Genomic DNA, 23390 nt, shown 5'->3' on the forward strand with positions numbered 1-23390 from the left:
ATGTTCTACCTGGTGTCCACCAAGACGCCCAGGGCCTTTTCTGCAAAACTGCCCTCCAGATGGTCAGTCCCCTGTACTGGTGTCTGGGGGTTGTTCCTCAACAGGTGCAGGATCTGGCACTTCTCCTTGTTGAACTTCATGAGGTTCCAGGCAGACCACCTCTCCAGCTTGCCGAGGTCCCTCCCTCCCAGCTCTGTGTCATCAGCAAACTTGCTGAGGGTATGCTCTGCACCATCATCCAGATCCTTAATGAAGATGATAAACAGCACTGGATCCAGTATTGACCCCTGGGGTACACCACTAGTCATTGGCCTCCAACTAGGCTTTGTGCCACTGATCACCACTCTCTGGGCCCAATTGTTCAGCCAGTTTTCAATCATAGAATTGTCTAGGTTAGAAAAGACCTTTAAGATCATCAAGTCCAACCATTAACCTAGCACTGCCAAGTCCACCACTAAACCATGTCCCCAAGGGCCACACCTACACGTCTTTTAAATACCTCCAGGGATGGTGATTCAACCACTTCCCTGGGCCACCTCACCATCTGCTCATTCAGCCCATACTTCATCAGCTTGTCTGTAAGAACCCCTTGTCTGTAAAGCAGCAGCCTGACTCCAACATGAAGGGCAGAATATGTTGCAATCCAGGCTACTCCTTTGGCTAGTAAGCAGGAGATCTGCCTGTAGAAAACAGGTTTCAGATCCCCTTCAGCAGATGAGGGTCTAGGGCCCAGTATTCCTGCTTAATGGACAAGTAGCTCTAGCTACTATGTTCATAAGCAAAAGGTGGGCATTACCATTGCTGCAGTTAGTTAGGATCCCTGTTTCACATAAGGTTTTCAGATTTATCCAAGTAGCTGCTGGAAATTTGGCTCTCCATGCAAACCTGTATCTCAGGAGGGCTCCAAGTGGGAGGCGAGTGCGATCTCCCTAGACAGGACATGAACACCAGGAGCTTTTACACCAAAAAAGGCATGTCCTCCTCCCACAATTTGGACAATGCTAGGAAGCAGGTGTGCACCAGGTCACTGCTTGGGACAGAGATCTATAGGTGGGATATAGGCAGAGGGGTTCTACCCTAGATTATTCCATTCCACAAAAACCTCTTGGTTTTGCTACAAAATGAAGTTTTTCAGTTGTCTAAACCAGAAAACCATCGTATAAAAATACTTTGTGCTCAGTTTCTGTCCGAATTCATCTTAAATGTTATTTTCAGTCTGTTTCAGGAAGTATTTTTTACACTTTGAGGCTATGACAGTGCAAAACAGGAGAAAAAAAGGACACATGAGATAAAAAGAGAAATGAGGGAGTTTACGCAGTGACACACTCCTGAAATACAGCTGTAGCAAGATGTGTACCAACAAGAAACAAAGCAATTACAAAAAGAGAATCTATTACTACTTTAATTACCTAGGGTGTAAGTTCTTTTTCTCAAAGCAGTAAAGATGAATTACACTATTGATGGCAAAGAACCTTAAGCAATTGTTCCAGACATTCTGCACCAGCAGGTGCAGAATTTAAAAATAGATGCAGACTTGAAAATATTTAGATAGATCTTCCTATATTTTAGAATGCACATAGTCCATAGCAATGTTGATGAGATACTAGAAGTTCTACTGTGTTAAAGCTAAGAATATATTCAGTAAGCACTAAAATGCGTGTTTATTCCTATTATATTTTTTAAAGTTTAAGAAAGATACCAAAGTAAAAAACTCAGTCCTGTAGTTATGGCTACAAGAAAACTACATTCCATTCAAAAATAAAGAAAAATCATAATGAAGGCTCAAAAAAGGCTTTGACAACTTAACAGGTACACACACCAATGATTGCTATACAGCTGTGGTAAACACCGATGTAGCCAGTAGTCCATTAGCTAGGAGACTAATAGTTGCAGAAAACCAACATGCTTTAAAGGTGATTATCGACATCAACAAAACCAAGCAAAAAACCCAAGTGCACTACAAGATGATGTGCCTAATCAAAACTAAGAAGAATGGTAAGCCAAAACCAAATCAATAACGAGTTACAGATGCTACACTTGCATAAGCTTTTTTTTTTTAAACTTTAAATAATTTTATTGGTCAAGTAAAATGTTTTTGCAACAGCTCTATGAATATGGCTTTAATCTTGGAGCATATACTCATTTGTGAGAATACCAATTCCTCTGTGTGGCATGTGAAGATAAGCATACATATAATTGCTTACAGGAAAGAGCTTAGTCACTTAACATAAAAAATAAAGCTATATTCTTTCTTTTCTGTAGACTTAACTGCTAGCAACATGTAATAAAAGCTCACTGTGTACTCTCTGTTTTAAAGACTTCATGATTTAAAACCAATAGCTCAAAGCACAGGCTTTCCACTTGTCTGCATCAACCATAGAACACAAGGTTTACATTTTATGACTGTGACTAATTAAATTTCCCCTAGTGATTGACTTCTTCCTTAGATACACTGAACATAACTACACAGTAACAAAATCCAGTAAAAGTTGCTGTAAGATTAGATAACAGTGTGACAAGACACGACTGCTTCCAGATCATATAGGCAGAGTCATCATTTCAAATATATGCAACTATGAAAGAATAGAGCAAAAAGAGAGAAACGCACTGTCACCACAGAGCAGCTGTCAATACGGAACTTGATTACACTGCTCTAGGTAAAAAGTGCTAATAGGTTTTCGTGCTTCGTGGACAAAAAAAATAAATCAGGTAATACCAAGAACAAAACGAAGATCATGGTTCTCCCCAGGTAGGACATACAAAGTCCCTTCCAGCCTAGGAAAGGATCGGTTTATGAAACATTTTAATAAAATTAACAGCCTATTTCAACAGAAGACCCGGTGCCAAAAAAGCAACCGTGAGCTGACATGGACACCAACTTTATCTGGGAACCATTACCCTTCTTCTGGAAATTAAATTATTTTATAGATTTTTGCTGTGAGTTTGTGATAAAAAAATAAAAGACAGTATGAGTGGAAGCATGGCCTTGGTTAAAGCACAGAACACTTCAAAGGGTGCAAAAACTCTGTCAGGGAGTTGAAGAACAATCTGCTATTAAAAAAAAAAAAAAAGAAAACAAAACCAAGAAAAAAGGAAAAAGCCTATCAAGTTTATCAAACATTTTCCACTGTCTTTTTTTGCTTACAGCTTTGCAAAGCTCTAAAAGTTTCTGCTGATATTCTACATACGCTGGTTCACTATTTTGCGGGCACATGAGATAGAAGAGGCTGCATTTCAGCCAAATGTAATAATTCAGCTATTTCCACAAATAAGGAAAACATTTTTTTTTAATCATATTCCTTTGATTAGCTCCAGCAATCCCACACTTTTTTAGCAAGGAATTGGAACTCAAAAGTATCGGGAAATTCTAAAAACATTTCTGAACTATGCTTGTGCTAAAAAATACCACATACTGCCGCATACCCCACCACAGTGGAGCGCAGCGCTGAAAGATCAGGCACGGCAACTCTAGCCGCAATGCCAAGTTACAAGCCTTTGAAAAGTTCTAGTTCCACATGCTCACCAGAAAGCTTGAGCGGCCAAAGATCCCACCCACGCTCAGTGAGCACTCCTTGTCCTGGGCCCGTACATACCTTTTCCCACTCTTCTAGTGTTCCTCTAGTGCTTATCACACACTTGCTAAAACAGCAGAAAACTAAGCAAAAAAACCCGTATTTTTGCTACATTAGCAAATGTAAGCAACTTGCTACGTGATTTGACAGGCATCCAAGTTGGTGAAATAGATGAGAGCTGCTGTGAGCTGCTCATTTGGCTCAGTCCCGATGCTATGTTGCATCTCCTTCCACTTTCTCCAATACCGATTAGCAGCCAGTAATTTGACATGCCAGCTGCTCGTCACTAGATGTCAGAGACCAGGGTTCAGCAGGTTACAACCCCGCTCATGTCTTGTCGTGGTTGTCGCTATATTGATAACGTGACTAAACAGCTCTCTGGCCATTTACTTAAGAGATCACACGTGTGAAAGTGAAGAGAGAACATTCCTGAGTGAAAGTCACATCATAAATTCAGAAGTGCTTCACTTCAAGATACCTATAAAAGCTAAATTCTGACGACTAAACAAATAGCATGAATAGAACTGTCTTCTTCAACTACTTAAAAAAGTGATTCACCAAAGCCAGATTTCTTGCAGGAAGTGGCAATCTCAATGAAGGTGTCATTAAAAGAATAAAAAAATTGTGTAACATAGTTGATGAAACAAGGAACAAGGTTTTCTCAATACCAAAACCTCTAGTTTTCCATTTTCATTTTGAAATGTAAGTTCTTTGGAAGAGCTATGGTTTAAAAATTTAAAGAAGTCAGAGGAAAAGATTACCCAAAGTAACTTTTTCCCATACTCTATTTAGGACTATTTCTTAATCACCCTTCTCCCCTGTTTCAGGACAGGAAAGCTTTTTCCATTCAGACGCAATTCTAAGATCGTTTTTAACTACACTAACACATATTTCTGCATGCAGCGTAGCTGTTACACCATGAATAAACAACATGGTATGTCTATAAATGGAAAGGCAGTCTGACTTTAGACTATATAAAACGTAAGCCCAGTCATCTTCAAGAATTTATAACATCATGGAATCAACTAGGTTGGAAGGGCCTTTTAAAATCATCGAGTCCAACCATTAACCTAACACTGCTAAGTCCACCACTAAACCATGTCCCACAGCATCACTTATACCTGTCTTCTAAATACCTCCAGGGGTAGTGACTCCACCACTTCCCTGGGCGGCCTGTTCCAATGCTTGACAACCCTTTTGGTGAAGAAATTTTTCCTAATATCCATCCTAAACGTTCCCTGGTGCAACCTGAGGCCATTTCCTATTGTCCTATCACTTGTTACTTGTGAGAAGAGAGCGACCACACCTCAACACCTTTGCTCGAACCTGACAGGGCATCCTTTCCTACTAAGCCTGACACTCTTCTAACAACTATGAAAGAGGAAATAAGATCAATAGCCGTTGCTGTCTTCTATTTAGGGTTTAGTAGCAATTGCTACTGCTCTGCCAAGCCAGATACCATAGGGAGAGACAGACCTTGCCCTATACAAGATCAGCCAACGCTGAATGTCAGGAGACCTCTCTGGGACAACTGCGATGTTATGCACAGATGCAACTGGAATAGCTATAACCATCAGTTTTCAGAACTCCAAGGTTGAATTCCATCAGCATTTACAGAAATTCTAGAGGAAAGAGGACATTTCAGGCAAACGACCCAAATATGTCCTTCAGTATCCTTCCTAGAAAACAGGGTATAGAAGCGTCAGCTTCCAGAATTGGTCAGGACGCCATCAAGGGCAAGCACCGGTGAGCATCAGAAGAAAACAGAGGTTTCTCCACACAGGTCAGAGAAGAGACTGTCATGTAAACATACTGAAGGAAGCAGCAAATATGAGGGACAGCTAATGGCTTTTCCCAACATTCTAATCCCTATAAATCATGCCGTGACAAGCTCATCCATGGGAAAAATGACAGACACTGGAGTGGAAGATCCTGAGGACACTGGTTTCATAACCCACAGTCCTTAACGGAGCTAAAAATAGTCAACTGAACCTCAGACTAGGAGGAATAGGCTTTAAAATTTTAACATTTAAATATAACTTGATTTAAACAGGACTTAGGTGAATTTTCTTTTGAAAAATAAACCAATTTAAATTTGAAATTATGACAGCCTATTTTAAAGTGTAATGCTATCATAATCTACTAAAATCACTTGAACTAAATAAATTCAACAATACATATTTATGGGGAAAAGCAAAACCAGTAAATAAATTCAACAATACTTATTTATGGAGAAAACAGAAACCACTAAGCTTACGGACACATTTGAATGGGCAGTGTGGAGCAGAGTCCCTTGAAATGCTGTGCCAAATTTTGACCGCAGAAACTTCTTATAAAGATGCCACAGCGGACAAAAAATAAAACCCCAAAACCAAACAAACAACAGAAAAACCCAAAGGCTGTACTCATCAAGTTCAAGGACTTGTTAATTTAAAAGCTGCAAATCAACTGGAAACTTAAAAAGCAGGAAAGCCATTTTCCTCTTTCAGTCTCTAAATGAAAAAAAAATAGGCAGAAAAGGATAAGATACTTTTGTTCTAAAGTCCTGAAGGACATAGTGACCAGGAAAGGTCAGCTCAGTCAACAACTGCTGGTAACAGCTATTTTGTTTAGTATTACCTAGGGTTACAGATGCAAAACATGTTTTGATGAACCCTTTCTTTTGTTATAGAACAATATTTAACAGCATACTGAATATTAATATATTTTAATATAAAATGCTGTGTATTATATTTAAATTCCAATTTTTACCTCAATGCAGCTTGATAATAATACAGAAAAATAATTAATACATAGCTAGTAAATAGAATATAGTTCATTGTTCTCTGAGCAAGGATAACAAATACGCCTCTAAATATGTCTCAAGGTACAAAATGCTCAGCTAGATAAAAAAGCTGCAAAATAAATATCTATTTGCTAATTAATACATTATACCTCATAATAAAAACTTGATTTTTAGGGAAAAGGCTTAAAGCTACAAACACAAAACAAGATTTAATTTCTTGATTTTTACATCTTGGTCCCTTTTTTCATGTAAACTATGTGATTACATGCAATATTTTGGTTACATTTGTTACAATATTACATCATATATTTTAGAAAACATTACAAACTCAGACTCATTACAGACTCACCCAACAGTGAGTTTTGCGTTTATACTACTATTGCATCACTTATTCTTGTTTTCAGGAGTTAATTTGGAATATAGACAATATCTACACATCATTTCATGTCATACCTTTTTCACAGTGATTAAGAAGCATGCTTACACTCCCACGGTCAAATATCCTTCTGTATATTCATCTCAACCTTACATAAAGGTAAAGAGTATACATTAAGTCCTCTTTTCACCTGTTCCTTACCACCTTTCACTGCTGGATGCTGAGAACACCTCATGTACCTTGTTAGAGGAATATAAGATCACTACCAGGCACTTACCTGCTATGCCTGTTACTGTGCATCTAAACAGAACGTTAGCCCTTTTTTTCCCCAACAGAGGACACAGTCACCTAAAACAGTCTTTATCTTACCACTTCCCAAGGGTTTTTTGTCCTGTTGAGCACCCTCTGTATTCTTTGATCCCAAATATCTTGGTGTTGACCTGCATAAGATGATTCAGATTATCTCATAGAGGTTATATATCCAGTTTTTCTTTTGTTTACTACCTATACTGTAAACTTTGGAAAAAATATTTTTATATCTGTCAAAACTGCTAGGTGAAACATGGCATGGTAGTGTGAAACCAGGCTCCATAGGACCTACTAAAAACAGCTACGTTTTGAGGTCTCCCTGAGATGTCCCTTTGAAATCTCCCCGAGTACAGCATTTTTTAACTGAAAATTTAAATTTTTTTAATTTTTTGAAAATAAAAAATTTAAAAAAAAAAATCCCTACAAGCACCAAATAATGCAAAAAATTACCAGACTTACATTATTATTATTATAGAAAAATCAAGATCTTTAAGTTTGGTACTGCAACCTCTATGGTATAAACCTAAAGCTTTTCCTCACACACATTTTTATGCCTTTCGAGACCTGTTGTTACTGATAAGCCTCTATCTGACAGAAAAATCTGAACTGACCATTCCATTCTTTTGCCCAATACGTGAAGCTTTCTTCAAGCATGAACACATTCTCTTGCCTAGTGTCTTAATTCATAGATGGAGGACAGAAGTTGGATTTCAACTATTTTAGACAATCATCATCAAAAGAGAACAGTCACACAGACCATTACACACCAGAAGTTCAGTGCAGCTTCCCAAACTTAAGCACAAGCGACACTCATGACAGACGTGTACACAAGCATAATACAGAATTATTTTGTTTCCAGGAGGAAAAAGCTGTGCAAGCATAGAAAAGGCATGGGGCCAGTGTATTTAAACCTGATGTGCCACTTCGAGAAAATTTGCGTGAATACAAAAAATCGAAGCAGCCAGCAGTTAGGAAAGAGCTCTTACCGCCTTTGATGATTGCATATATTTGCAAACGTTTTGAGAACTAACTCTTACTACTGTGCATACAAAGAAAAACACTGCCAAGCATCTGTATCATATTCTTCCCAAAAAAAAGACAAATGCAAACAGCTAAATTGGAAGTTCCAACTCTTACTGTCTCATAGACTTGGAAGAAAGAAACCGAAAGGAGGTGCTTGGCCCGGAGAGACACAGAAGCATGCACTGCCTTAAGACTGGGATGAACATCTGGAGAGATGTGAATGCAAGCACACATCACCGCCGGTGAAGATCGACCCCAGCAACACTCCGGGGAAGAATTACACACTTTCCCACGCTCCATATTAACAAAAAAGAGCAGAGAGACCTCTGCTTAAAAAATTAAAAAAAAAAAAAAAAAAAGATCTTTTCACTTACCGGAGCTTCAGGACGGCCGTCTGGCTCAACAGGGACCTCCGCCGCCCCGCGACTGAGAAGGGATGTGGCAAAATAGGAAGTTACCACCCCCCGCACGAGTAACACTTTTTCCTGTAATTCTGAAAGCCAGAAACCCCCGCCCCCCGGCACCAGCACCCGCGGGGGAGCCGTGTCGGACTCTTCCTCCGCTCCTACCGCTGCCTCCGCACCGGCGCCGAGCCCCGCCGCCCGCGGAGAGGCTGCCCGTGGGAGGGGGATGCTGCTACCGGCGGGAGGGGGATGCTGCTGCCCGGGGGAGGGGGATGCTGCTGCCCGGGGGAGGGGGATGCTACCGCCCGGGGGAGGGGGATGCTGCTACCGGGGGGAGGAGGATGCTGCTGCCCGTGGGAGGGAGCATCCCCGAAAGGGGCGGGGGGAGCCCGTCCCCGCTGGGCCACCGCCTCGGGGACAGGGACAAGGGAGGAAGGGGGGTGGGGGGAGGAGGGGGCGGACGCCGGCCCCACAGCCCGCAACTCCCACAGCTGTCGGTTTTTAGGACTCCTCGGCACAAATCTCTCCAAGGCGCGAAGCATTCGGCTACACAGCGTCGCACGCGGCAGCACGTCCACGCAGATGAGTCAATTCGGCGAGGTCTTTAAATCGCGTACGCGCAGGCAGTGAAACAAGCGGATCAGGTAACAGCCGCCGCCCAGCAGCACTCACACCTATGTACCCCGTGCATTATTTAGGGCTTCAGCACCGTCAGAGAAACAACTGAAGTTATGATCCCTTTTAAAGCTAACGTATCGCAGTTAGTGACTTAGAAGAAAACTGCGGCCATCAGCAATATGAAAAGGAATAAGAACAATGAGAACTAGAAGGACTATTGCAATTAAGAGAGATACTGTGAAGTTAGTAAATGGAAATCCAAAGTCCGCAGTAATGTACCTCTTACTAAGCACTACCAGTCCTTTCTAAGCACTCTCCAAGAGCAGATACTGCATTCTAATAGCTCAATCAATACAGACGTCATCCAGAGGTTTCGGCCCCAGTTCCAGAAGAGATCCATAATAACAACAAATGTGTTTATCCTACACTAATGTCACAGGTAGGACAAGCTGTAGATATGGATACAGAGCTTTATTTTAAAACCAGTGACATTTGAGCTGTCATCCCAATTGGTTCTCTCACCCACTCACTTAGGCCCATCAGCCCTTCTCGTCAAGGAGACGGGCACTGGTCTGGGGAAGTTGTGCTGGCTCCCTGCTCCACCAGCCCCAAGCATTACCAACCAGGGTCCCCAACTCTTCCAGAGTCTGTCTCCATGTACCTCTCCCATCTCCAGGACCTCTCCCTACTTCCAAGATCTTTCTCCCTGCAGGATGTTCACCTCCTTCAGCACCCAGAGGCTGGTGGTAAACATCTCCTTTTCAAACTGGCCACCTGTCACAAGTGGCCCAACGCTGTTTAGCATCTTCATAAGTGATCTGGATGATGGGAACAAGTGTACTGTGACGAAAGTTTGCTGATGACACCAAACTGAGTGGGGATGCGGACACCTTGGAAAGGAGAGCCACCCTGCAGGAAGACCCAGGTAGACTGGAAGAGTGGGATAACAAGAACCTTATGAAGTTCAACAAGGACAAGTGTAAGGTCTTGCACCTGGGAAAACACAATCCAGGAGTGCAGCACAGACTGGGATCTACCTTGCTGGGAAGCAGCTCTGTGGAAAGGGACCTGGGGGTTCCAGTGGACAACAAGCTCAATATGAGCAAACAGTGTGCTGCTGTGGCAAAGAAAGCCAACAGGACGCTGGGCTGCATCAACAAAGGCATCACCAGCAGAGACAAAGAAGTCATTATCGCACTCTACTCAGTGCTTGTCAGGCTACACCGGGAATACTGTGGTCAGTTTTGGTCCCCTCTACGCAAAAAAGATGTGACAGGCTGGAGAAGGCCAAAAGAAGGGCCGCAAAGATGCTTAAAGGACTGGGAAGCCTGCCATATGAGGAAAGGCTGAGAGAACAGGCTTTGTTCAACCTTGAGAAATGAAGGCTTAGGTGAGACCTTACCACCATGTTCCAGTATTTAAATGGTGTCTACAAAGAAGATGGAGACTCCCTTTTTAGAAAGAGTCACATGGAGAAGACAAGGGGTAATGGGTACAAGTTGCTCCTGGGGAGATTCCAATTGGACAGGAAAATTTTTCACAATGAGAACAAGTAGCCATTGGAATAATCTCCCCAGGGAAGTGGTGAACTCTCCAATATTGGACACTTTTAAGATTCGGCTGGAGAGGGTGCTGGGCCATCTTGTCCAGACTGTGCTTTGCCAAGAAAGGTTGGACAAGGTGATGCCCGAAGCCCCTTCCAACCTGGTATTCTATGATTCTTTCCACGCCCCAAGCCCCTGGCTTCCCCATGTGACAGTCTACATGCAAAAGCACAAGGCATGGTCACCCTACTCACTGGCTAATGCCAATTCGTTAATGGGAGGATTCAGGAAATGCTATTTTTGTTTAGTTGAGCTGTTACAAGAAGTCACAAGCAGCCCACACAGCTGCAGTCATCAAGCAGCAGGTTTGTGCTTGAGAGTTCAAAAGTTCAATTTCAGACCCTCACCCTGCACATGCACCACAATGACTTGTGGTAATTACCCATCAGCATCCACAGTTTAAGTTTTTTGTTGGTTTTGGGGTTTTTTGCCTTCACAACTACCCAGTCCACCTTCTCCCTGCTAATTGCAGTCTGTAAGTGACCAGGCTGTCTGAGAGCAAAATTCCCCCAGCACAAGCCCTGTGTCTCAGGCCAAGCTGTTGGTGGTGTGATGCCCACTTCATTGGCTTGTTCCTACTCCCATGACTTGTACGGCTTTTTCTTTGCGTGTGCCTCTTTCCCGCCATTTGAATACACAAACTCAGCACCCGCTCCAACTTTTGGAGCGCTCATTAGGCTTCACCCTCGTTACCTAATCATCAGATTCAGCCTGGTAGCCTATTAAGTCCCTTTTTTTTTTTCATATGATGTTGCCAACTCCCCATCATCCACAACCCCGGTGTAAGGCTGCACTGCAGGCTGCAGTTTTGAAATGGTTTTGAAATTCCCTCTGCTATTTAGAAGTACTGTAGTACATCAGCATGTATACCAATTGTCATGGTTTCACCTGGGAAACAGCTCCTTTTGCCATGAAAGGAGTGTCAATAATACCTATTGTTTCTAGTTGTCACTACGTCATGTTTACACTATTCAAGGACTTTTTTTTCAGCTTCCCAGAGAAGCAAAGACAGAATGATGGAATTGCCAAAGGACTATTCCATACCACAGATGTGATGCTCAGTACATAAATGGGAGTCAGCTGGCGGCGGGAATCTGTGATCATTGCTTGTGATGGTCCCAATTCACTGAGCAGTGAGAGCGACCTATGTCATTATTATTGTTATTTTTCCTTTTCTCTTATTGTTTCTATTAAACTGTCTTTATCTCAGCCCAAGAGTTTTTTTTCCCTCTCTCCCCCTCCTGCCCTCCCACTTTTTTTTAATATTTCTCTCCTCCCCTCCACCCCCTTCCTGAGGGTGGAAAAGGGGAGGGGGGTGAGCGAGTGGCTGCGTGGTTCTAGTTGCCAGCTAGCGTGAAACCACGCCACCAATATTTTGAAAACTTCCATTTATTTCACTACTAGGCAATACATAAAACAGAAGTGTGATTCAACAGAAACAGACTCAAACTGTAACCTAAACTCTCCTTGACAGACCAGGCTACCATTTTTTTCTTTACTGAGCACAAAAGAAAGGTCAGGGTTGGACTTTTTTTTTTTTTTAATTGTTTGGAGCTGTATTCTGGTCTAATAGTTGCCTGTGCTGACAGACTAATACATTCTTTTTATCGACTTACTGAAAAATGGCTTCTCAGTCTTTCAAAGTGATTAAAAATTGCTTCAGACCTAACAGAACAGTTAGGCAAGTGCTTAACTTTTAAAAAACTTGAGTCATCCTTCTGACTGCCTCAGGACTACTTACACGCTTAAATTAAAGCTCCCATATTGTTAAATGTTTTCGTGTGGACTGGGCTGCAGCACTTAAAGAGATTCCAGGATGCAGAAGGCACTTAATGAAAGTGGCAGTAACTGTTCCAACTACCACCATTTGTAATGATTTAATAGTAAAGGAAAAAACATCTCACAAGAAAAGGTGATGCGATTTACCAAAAGTCATTTTCCACGGAAGACAGGAAACCTTTACACTATAATAGAAGTCATGCCAAAAATGCGTTTCCATATTCACAGACACTTTTATCCAGTTTGCACACGAACGCTCTAAAAGCGCCAAGTCTTCTGTCGTGAGAGTGGGAGGAAAGTGAAGCTGCTGTTCCTGAAACAGGGGAAGAAAGCGCCTGTTTTCACTGCCCACCCCTCCCTGCCAGTGTTCTTTTGGCTGGTGATTCAGGAATGGCTGCTCCAGGGACTGTCCAATTCCAGATGCCACCCCGTCTTGTCCCTGTTGGCAGGGTGACACCAGGACACTGCAGAACTACTGCTAAAAATTTGACCCTCAACATGCATTAATTTGTTACCTTACAGTAGCTCAGTTTGGAAAAGCATTTGTCTTCTGTATTATGTGTGACCACACCTATAAAGTTACTAATCACGGTATAATTACGGTGAGTCTGTAGAAATGAACGCTTTGGCACAGAACAGAGAACTGTGTGGTTAAGCGGCAAAATGAGGTGCATTTCCACTGGCCAGTATGCAAGTTGACCTTGCAGCATTTAATTGTGCAGTCTTGATGAAAGCAGATTTGATGGAAAACATATACAGAATTTTAGTTCAAGAAATCGTCACAAAGTTGGTTTTAACCATGAAATCACTGAAGACCCAGTGGTAACTTAAGAAAAGCGGGGACATGCACACACACCAGTAACTGCTAACACGTGAGACAGTAACATTTTCTAAAACTCACCCACACACAGAGGAAGCCCTCAAGCATTCGGAACGGTAATTTCAAGGAGGACTTAAACTTGGCCCCACTTTGAGCTGCATGTACATCCTTCTGTGATCCATCCACTCCAGATGCAAAACTTGTACTATCAAAGATACCTCAGTGACAGAGTTGCACAAGAAACAAAACATTTCAAAATTTCAGGGACAACTTGGTCAGACTCTCATTCAAGGAAGAAAAAAAAAAGGTAAGACACTTAATGTACACCTCACTTGTTCAGCCATTTCCAATAATTTTAAATAATTTGAAAGTCACGTACTGAAACACATTCAGTGGCAGAGCTGAGGGTTGTGATCAGCGGCGCAGAGTCCAGTTGGAGGCCTGTAACCAGTGGTGTTCCCCAGGGGTCAGTACTGGTTCCAGTCTTGTTCAATATATTCATCAACGACCTGGATGAGGGGACAGAGAGTACCCTCAGCAAGTTTGCTGATGATACAAAACTGGAAGGGGTGGCTGACACACCAGAAGGCTGTGCTGCCGTTCAGCGAGTGTCTCCAACCTGGACAGGCTGGAGAGCTGGGCGGAGAGAAACATAATGAAGTTTAATGATGTCTAGTGTAGGGTCCTGCATGTGGGGAGGAATAACCCCATATACTGGTACGGGTTGGGGACTGACTTTCTGGAGAGCAGCTCTGCAGAGAGGAACCTGAGAGTCCTGGTGGACAACAAGCTGACCACAAGCTAGCAATGTGCCCTCATGGCCAGTAAGGCCAATGGTCTCCTGGGGCACATTAAAAAGAGCATGGCCAGCAGGTAGAGGGAGGTCATCCTCCCCCTCTACACTGCCCTGGTGAGGCCACATCTGGAGTACTGTGTCCAGGTCTGGGCTCCCCGGTTCAAGTACAGGGAACTACTACAGAGTCCAGCAGAGGGCTATCAAGATGATCAAGGGAATGGAGCACCCCTCTTACAAGGAAAGGCTGAGAGACCTGGGTCTGTTTAGCCTGGAGATGACTGAGAGGGGATCTCATCAATGGTTATAAATATCTAAAGGGCAGGAGTCAAGAGGATGGGGCCAGACTGTTTTCAGTGCTGCCCAGTGACAGGAAAAGAGGCAACAGGCACAAACTGGAACACAGGAAATTCCAACTGAACATAAGGAAAAAACTTCTTTACTTTGAGGCTGACAGAGCACTGGAACAGGCTGCTCAGAGAGACTGTGGAGTCTCCGTCTCTGGAGATACTCAAAACCCACCTGGATGCATTCCTGTCCTGCTCTGGCAGGGCGGCTGGACTAGATGTTCTCCAGAGGTCCCTTCCAACCCCTACTATTCTGTGATTCCATGAAAGCAGTTCTAGGCTAAACATCCCTACCAGCCCAATCATCAGTGACCTGGACGCAGAAATGAGTGAATCAGGGAGATCTACATGAATGGGCAAAACAATAATGACCAGGAGAATCAAACTGGCCTTGCCCACATTAACTGTTTCACCAGCATCCTGAAAAGCCATTGCTTATTGCTGTTGGCAGGGAAGAAGTCAACACACATGCGACAGTGACATATGTTGAGAAGGTGGCATTGCCTGAGCTGCTCTGATGAAATTGCTACCTTGCTTCACAAACTTCTAGCCAAAGCAACATCAAACCTAGCTCTTCTTTTAACTCTGCCTGTGGCTCCCCAAGCCACACAGGGTCCCCAGTCCTTACAGCAATACTTTCTTTTTACTATCTTTCTACAAAGTCTTCAGTCAGATCTTGCTGAGCCATTCTCTTGAAAAAAAGACACTTTCCCCCCACTTGACGCAAAGTATTGACTAAGTCAAATACCAAAGCCATAACTTTATTTTCATGTAGTCTGGGAATTGCAATGTAGTTGTGAAAGGAAGCATTAAAAAACTCCATCTTTGGTTTCTAAACCAAAGACTTTTATAATGAGTCCTTCTTGTTTACATTCTCAAGTCTACATTAATGCTAATGTTAATAAAGCCTGCAAAAGACCATCTGGTTAATTGAGACTTGAATTTATTTTTACAGAAGTTCAAAGGTAGCCAGGCCACATTTTTTGTGGACAGGTTTTGTAGCTAAAAAAAGGATTAACATAAAAGCAATCTGTAACTTCTACTTCATTTTTATCTATTTTAATTATTTCTATAAAAACATAGTTCTTAAATGTTAATCTATATTTCTAACTACTGAAGGGATAGCAGCACATCTTTGAAAAAAAGGCGTTCCTGATATGCACAACAGCAAATAAAATTGATAGTGTGCATTCACATTTGGAAGTTCTAACTGCTTCAGAACCTACAGCTTCCTCACACAGTAACATTAAAACTCCTGTGACTTCAGATCTGGCAGGTTAATGTCATAGAGATGAGGAGCACGGTTTTAAAGTTATATTGCAAACTGAGCCATGTTGTGACTGCTTTACAAGATCACCAAATACACGTAATTGTAAAGCTATACCATATAGTGGAAACCATCACTGGAAGAGCATTTTTTTTTTCCCCTGTCAGTAGCAGGATAAAACTTTCTTCTGCGTACGAAGATGCATTGTTACCAGTTCTGCAGCAACACAAGCCAGTAACAGCTGGCACTACCCTGTCCCTCCTTAACCTCATTGACATTCCTGACTTGTCTCTTAGGCCAGTGCTCCCGCTCACCAGACCCCATATAAGCTAACTCGCTCCTACATCACTTGTTACGTTGATTTTTTCCTGTGCCAATGACCTGAACCACCTCATTCCCTTAAACGTGAAGAGGAGGAGCTGGGGACTGACTTTCATTGATTTAAGCCATTGCAGAACAACACACAAATAAAAACCATGAATGTCCTTGTATTCCCTATTGATTTAGCTTGTGAGGGGGGAAAATCCAGTGAAAACAGTCAGATTCTGTTATCAATTTCTGAGTATATACAGCTCTGTTATTCAGTAAATAACTAGTCAGCAGAAACCTACTGGCATCAACCTCCACGCAAGGCTGCATTTAACGGGTGGAAAATTAACTATGTTCTTCTTAAATTTTATTTTAGGGTAACACAAAAATTCCACAACAGCAGCACAATCGAAACCATGCTCTTAAATTACTGATTTATTACTATATCCTTTGTTTCAATATATCAGCAAAGCTTATAACTAACTGATCACTGAATACACAACGATAATGTGCAACAACTGTATCACTCTGATTTGACATAGTTTTAGAGGCAGACCTACAAAATGTCAGAAACTAACAGAAGGGGTAAGAATTGTGCCAATTGCTATGCTGTGCAGTGTGCAACTGTCCACATTTAATATAAGCAGAAAAGTTTTAACAGCTAAGTGTAATTATTTGTGAATCTTCTTAATCTCTATTCTAGAGAGGATTTATTCCTCAAGAAAAGAATCAGGTGTTTTCCTAAGAAGGCCACAAAGCCGTTAGCCATTTCAGAACAAGGAACTATGCAATACTTCCTTCCCGTCACATCTTCCTTCACAGTATTGCAACACCATAACATCAGCTGCAATTGCAATGTGTTAAAATGCTGGCAAAGAAGGGACGCTTTATACACAGAGTGCTGCTTTCGGAAGTTTACTACAGAAGTTTTTAAAATGTTTTTCATCCTATGGTAGATCAAGCTTCCCAAACCTTTTACTACAATTACAAAGACAGAGAAATGTAATCAAACCCATTTGTACAAACAGACTAAGAGAATCACTGACAATCTCATGTGGTTTTAATAGCAGGAGTACAAGATGCCATTTCCTATGGTTTTCCCTCCCAAGGCCACAGCAAGCAGGCTCCCAATGATGACCACAACCAGCATGAGTTACTCCCAACACAGTCACAGTGATTTATAGTAACCACCGGCACTGAAAGCTAGTGTCTCACAAATGTACATTTTAACAAAGATCAAAAGAGTAAGAGCTACATAGCTGAGAACGGCTTATCACACAGATACTCCTCTCTTCCCACACACACATTTGGCTTTGAATAGATTCATGTTTTTTCTGGAGCTGGCATCTTTCAAAGGCTGTACATCCAACAGCACCACACTTCTCCAAATTAAAGGACAGGACACGCAACACCACACCGGTGATACGTACAAAACTTCCAAGAGCCGAAATAGCCTCCTCAAAGGCAAATTGTGTTAATTATCAGATTTGCAAACTCTTGGATCTCTGGTAAGCAAAGCTCCTTACTGAGCTGGCCCTGAAAGGACAGTGGGGCTGTTACTTCTTGGCTTTCTTGCCTTAAATCTACATGGCTCCTGCCGCACCACATGCCACCCCAGGCTGGCCGCAGGGTTTGGGTGTCGGGAGCCTGCAGGGGTGAGGAGAGGCCAGGGCTGCCCAGTGACAGAGCCAGCCAGTGCCAGCCAGCCCAGCAGGGCCATCACAGGGCACAGCTGAGCCCCTCAGCAGAGCTGCTGGTGCCTCAGGGAAAGTCTGTTTAAGAAAGGGCAAAAACGTCAAGACAGGCAGAGGAAGAGGGATCAAAGAGGAGCAAGAAGCAACAGAGGCAACACCAGGGCCAGAGACGGAGGAGCTCCATGGCAGAGCAGGTATTTCCTGCAGCCCACAAAGGACCCACATCAGAGCACAGCCTCCGCAGCCTGTGGAGAACCTGGGCCACAGCAAAGGAAAAGTGGGAACAGTAAGGAACAGAGTGAAACCCCTACATACTGACCAAAATGCCCCACACCCCTCATTGCTGCTCTAAAGGGAGCAAGTGTAACCTGTGGCGATAACAGGGCAAGAAGTCCCTGGAGTAAAGCTGAGCTTGGAAGAGGGGGACAAAAGGTGTCTTCCCTGTTACGATGTTTGTCTTTTTGGTTCCCACTATCTGAATCAGTAATTAAAGATATATGTATTCACTGGCAATAAACTCAGTTTTCCCCTAGTCAAGTCTGTTTTGCCTGCAATGGCAATTGGTACACAATTTGTCTTCATCTTGATGAGCCTTCTTGTTCCTGTTTCTCATTATTCTTGCCGGCTATAGAGTGGCAAGGCAGTGAGCGAGCAGCTGGGCAGGAATTCAGCTGTTACCTTGGGCCAAAACATCATATTCATATATATTCCACCTTCTGCTGCCTCTCAAATTAACTGGATGACATATGCTGATAAAAGTGAGGGCACTTCAGACATGAAGCTTCGCTGACAATCCTGAAACCACCTTGTCTGTACAGAAAAACTCATGGGAGGTTCAGCTATGACCTCCTCATACTGAAGGGGCAGCACCCAGAAACAAAGCTAAGGGTAAGCCGGTACAATCAAGCAGCAGTCCACCAAGAACTTCAACAAGAACTCTGGCATCTCAGCTAGAGCAGCAACAGGGCAGTGCCATTTTGCCTGGCAGGCCCAGACACATGCTGAATTTAGCGTCTGTTGTCATTAACAGCTCACCGTTGAATGCTACAAACTCTGTGCGCTGGCAATGACATTTTAGTCCACAGAGCGTTCTATCTAGAAGAAGAGACTGTCGATCTCCAGCTGGGCAGCTTGGGAACAGCCACTGCAGCAGCTATGAGCAGGCTTTCTTCTCAAGTATCCTGGCATTGTGATGAAGTGCTTTGTGAAACTTTCCGGAGTGGTTAAACCACTTCACTAATGAATCTCTAGCCCTGCAAATCTGAGGTAAATCTTGGTGACTGAAGATACGATATGGAAGTGTAACTGCTCTTTATAAAAATAAAGAAACATCCCCAGCTTAGAGAGATGCAGTTACAGAAGCAGGTATGACCAACCTGAATTTGAGACTGCGCAGGTACTTGCTAAGTCACCATGTTTAGGAAATGTGTCTGATACAAATTACTTATTTTCAAATCCTTGAAATTTTCATGATTCATTGAGCTCTTCCCTTGCTATATGGATTCCCATAACTGTACCTCTCCCAAGGAGTCAGGACAAGTCCTTACTTGGTCAGACTAGGCATTTCTGTTGCTGTGTTCTGAGGTCAGGTTCTTCCCTCATGACTTATCAGATGTCTTATGAAGGGAATATTAACATTTAGCTAGGACTAACATGCTACCAGTTATCTACACCTTCCAATAAATCATTGCTTTCTATTCTTAAGTTGTATATATTGTACTTCTAGTCTTTGTGCACAAGAAAAATTCCCACAGAAAAGCGGCTCAGTCAGAGTACATTACATATTCACTGGTATAGACAGCGGACATGAATAACGCAAGTGTGCTCAGTTCTAGAAGTGATGTCTCAAGTTTGAGCAGACAAACGGCTACAAAAAAGCTTCTAGTGTATGCTCAGCAATTCGTTCATTCTGGTGAAGAATGAGACCTGCTGCTTTGCACATTTGAGTATGCTGCATATGACCCTCAAAATTCAGAATCTCCTAAAGAAAAACAGATCTTTCCATTAACATGATTTAGTTTATTATATGACTAGCATGTTTAGAGAGGTAGTTCCACAGTTTCAAATGATACATCATAATGGATTTAGAGGCAGAAAAGCAGCATTTTGAAGCGGGGGAGAGTTGATTGTTTGGATTTTTTGAGTTTATCAAGACAACGAATTACTGGTAAGTCACCTGCCTGCTTTCACCTCTGCTGCTAGTGGTAAAAGAGAAGTGCACCAAAAGGCCAAAATTGAGTAAATTTCTTTCAGTTCAAATCTCATCCATCTTCCCAGGAAAAAAAAAATATCTTTGTAAACAGCCATCCCATCTCCTGTGACTATGTCCATATTTCTGCACATAGTGGTGGAATGGTAGAGGAAGAGCAAAACACAGCATTCTTTAAAGTTCGGCGCTATTTAGTAAGGATTAGATATTGAAACCTATTTTAGCTGACTCAGTTTAAAAAAAAGGGGAAAGACAACAGTGCAAGGAAATCCTGCTTGATAGCATTAACCCTGCAGCAGTGATGACAAGTTAGTACACTAAAATCAGTTAACTCCAGCCACTGTCCGTAGTTTTCTCAGACAATACCAGCACACAACAGGCACATTTATGGTGAGTTCCAAAGAAAATATTATTCCTCATTCATATACAGAAATCAGGCTCTGACAGATGAGCCATATTTCTACCACTATTTGGAAGCATAAAGGGGAAGAAAGGTATTTTCAGTACTGTCTGGCTTCCAAATAATCTGTCCAGTCAACTGTGAACAAAGAGCTGACTCCGAAGTCTTGAACACAAAGTAGTTCCTCTAAGTATCCTTACTCACCATAATATTTTCACTTCTGCTTAATACAAAGAAATAAAAGCCAAACTCATTACACTCAGAGATGCCAGAGACTGTACTGTACAGTTACTTTGAAGAAAATAAACAGCACAAAATGAAAAACTTTTAATATTTGTATTTCAAGTACTACTGAACCATAGCCTAGAATTACTGTCCCACTTCATTCCAACATTTTGGAAAAAACACAAAGATCAGATAAATTTGAAAAGAATGCGCTGAAATATAAGACTACCACATCCTTGGTCCACATTCCATAGGCATATGATTTCTTCTACTGTTGCTTATTGGCTACTGCAGTTAAGAGATGGAAACAATCATACTATAAAAAAAAATCTCTAAAAACTGCGGGTTTATAAGAAATGTCATTGCCAAAACCTGAAACTAAACACACATGACAATAGTCAAAGTAAAATCTGCAGTGACAGAACTAAACACTGTGTTCATCTTTGACAATTCCTAACGTACAGCACCACGTACAAACACCCACATCTGACCACAGACCCATCCATATTTGGTGTTACTGAGGACAAAGTTGTGACAGATGTCACAACATTCCGTCTTTTCTCACCAGGGAATTCCCTGGAACTGCTGAAGAGCACACTCAAACGACTGAATTGGATAACACAAGGGAAAAAACCCACTTATTACAACCTAGCATTACAGGTTTACATTTGTCTTAAATCAGAGAGAAATGTAGATTTTGTACAAAGCCAGGGACACACCAACAATGTCTGGTGAGCTCACCTTCTACTCCCTGCCTGAGACCAGTAAGGAGAGACAGGTCCACTCTATGGTATTTTTTAAGATAATTTGCAGGAGAATGCAAATTCCAACAAATATTACCAACAATTAGAAAGACATTTTCAAAATGGGCTATTCATAAAGTCTTCTCTATAGTTTGCTTTCCTATTTGCCAAAACACCGTGAAGAACTTAAATAAATCTGGTATTAAATAGTTTTGAGGAGATACTATTGTATTTTTCTGTTGGTCTGAACTGTTGTTTACAATGCTTCAATTCCTTCACCCTTAATTTTTGGTGGAGATGCAGCCCTTAATCAGCAAATTTAGACATACCATCAGAATGTCTGCTTTTCTCAGCTACTACCTGTAGGTCCCTTGGAACTAGTCCATAGTTTGTGAGTAGCTGCAGATCAAAGGCTGTAAGCCACCAATTTACATTTTCCTTTAGTGACAAGCACTGGACATCATTTGTACTCAAACTAGCATCCCATTAGCATGAAAAGCAGAATACTTGCTGTCAATGTTGTTTTATTTATGTCCCACAAAAATCAAATCCCACTTTAGCTTGGGAAAAAAATCCCAGCTACGCTTCTCTGGACTACCATTGCCTGCTGTTTCTTTGACTACCCTAGAAATTATTTGCTGGATGCACTACTACTTCAATTCATTCCTCTTTAAGACTCATGACTACAATCACACCCTGAAATCAGAAGAGACTGTCCCCAGCCGCCTTCACTCCTATAGCTACCTGAAATGGTACCTTTACTTTGATACCTTACTTTTACCTTTACTGATTACCAACCCTCTTCCCACCCATCCCAAATTCCATAAAGATGAATACTCTTTTCTCAAAATACTGAAGGAGAGCCCCTGTGTTCTGATAAACATCCTGTATACGCTTTTAACTCTTGTAGGAATAGTTGGAGATGTTATATTGGATAAAGTGGAGTAGGTACTAAAAAGATATTTTATTAATTACTTTCCAAGTTACAAATAAAATGCAAGCCTGAGATTGCTGCAGCGTTAACTTCCATCCACCACATCTTGTGGCCTTTAGTCAGGTATGACAAGTTGTACCTTTAACTCCTCTAAAGAAGATAAAACTCCACTGTGTTTAGTTTTTCATGCACTGCTGCTGAAGGAAGATGTTGAGCAATTTGAGCACCTAACAGTTGCCAGCGGCAAAATGTGACACAGCACTACATGGCAGCAGTTCTAAGGTAGAACAGCACCATCTTTTTTTAATCTAGCTTTCAGTGCAAGCGGTTAAGAACAAGAGGGACAGAACAGCTCTTTAAACAGTTACAGAACTCCCTCTGTGCCCCCCCCCTCCAACTCAAAGAGGCAAAACAGAAAAGACCCAGTGACCTAAGCTGTCCTTTAAACAAGGCTAAGCCACGTTCCCTTCATAGGTTTATTCCAGATTACAACTGGCCCATGACTGTACTTCATTTGGTTTCTTTTCACAGAAATGGAAGACTTTATCAGCTGTACAGCTTCCTCCAAAAATTACAGTTCATGGACGTTTGTTGCAGCCAGCAACCTGAAATTCAGAATGGATGCAAAAATCCTCAAGGAGACTTGTGAAGAAAAGTAGTCATGCTGCCCAGGGTATTGTACTTTGAATTACAGGCTTCAAGCTTAAACACATCCACTGCTTACGAGTTGCAACTTACATACACTATCCCTTCAGCTCACTTCTAATGACACAATTAAGACTTACTTTACTTTTTCGCACATTATGTATCAGTAAAACTGCAGTGTACAAAAATAAGTGTTTTTCTAAGTAGATATTTAAGTAGATAAATCCTCTTCAAAAAATATTCATATAAGTAGTAAAACAACAGCCCACTTTTCCACAGAACAGATTCCATAATACTGCCCCAAGTCCATTCTGATTCTTACAAACCTGGCCATTAAACCTTCAGTCTTGTTAGCAGAGCTTAAAAGTACTATTTGCCTGTGAGGAGGAAGACTGTACAAGAAATAGTGCTCAGCATGTGCACTAAATACAAGAGAAAATGAGACACTTATACACTTGTTCAGCTATGCAAGAAATTACAAATTATGATCACAACTACTTTGCCATTTTACTCTGGGATACAATCACATGCATC

The 23390-nt window shown here is 41.9% G+C and overlaps 1 protein-coding gene across 3 annotated transcripts in view; it reads right to left on the bottom strand.

Annotated features, from left to right (window-relative positions):
* The window catches only part of IL31RA (interleukin 31 receptor A), a 42286-nt gene extending 33716 nt beyond the window's left edge, over nt 1–8570 (bottom strand). For 2 of the 3 annotated variants that reach the window (XM_063321089.1, XM_063321087.1), the window contains exon 1: nt 8440–8570. The gene's annotated coding sequence lies outside the window, so the exon portion shown is untranslated. Of the gene's footprint in view, nt 1–7102; nt 7174–8439 lie in introns of all 3 variants that reach the window. The other variant, XM_063321088.1, reaches the window with a different exon arrangement.
* Nucleotides 8571–23390: the final 14820 nt, after the last annotated feature.

Source organism: Chroicocephalus ridibundus, chromosome Z, assembly GCF_963924245.1.
Source record: "Chroicocephalus ridibundus chromosome Z, bChrRid1.1, whole genome shotgun sequence".
Classification (NCBI taxonomy): Eukaryota; Metazoa; Chordata; class Aves; order Charadriiformes; family Laridae; genus Chroicocephalus; species Chroicocephalus ridibundus.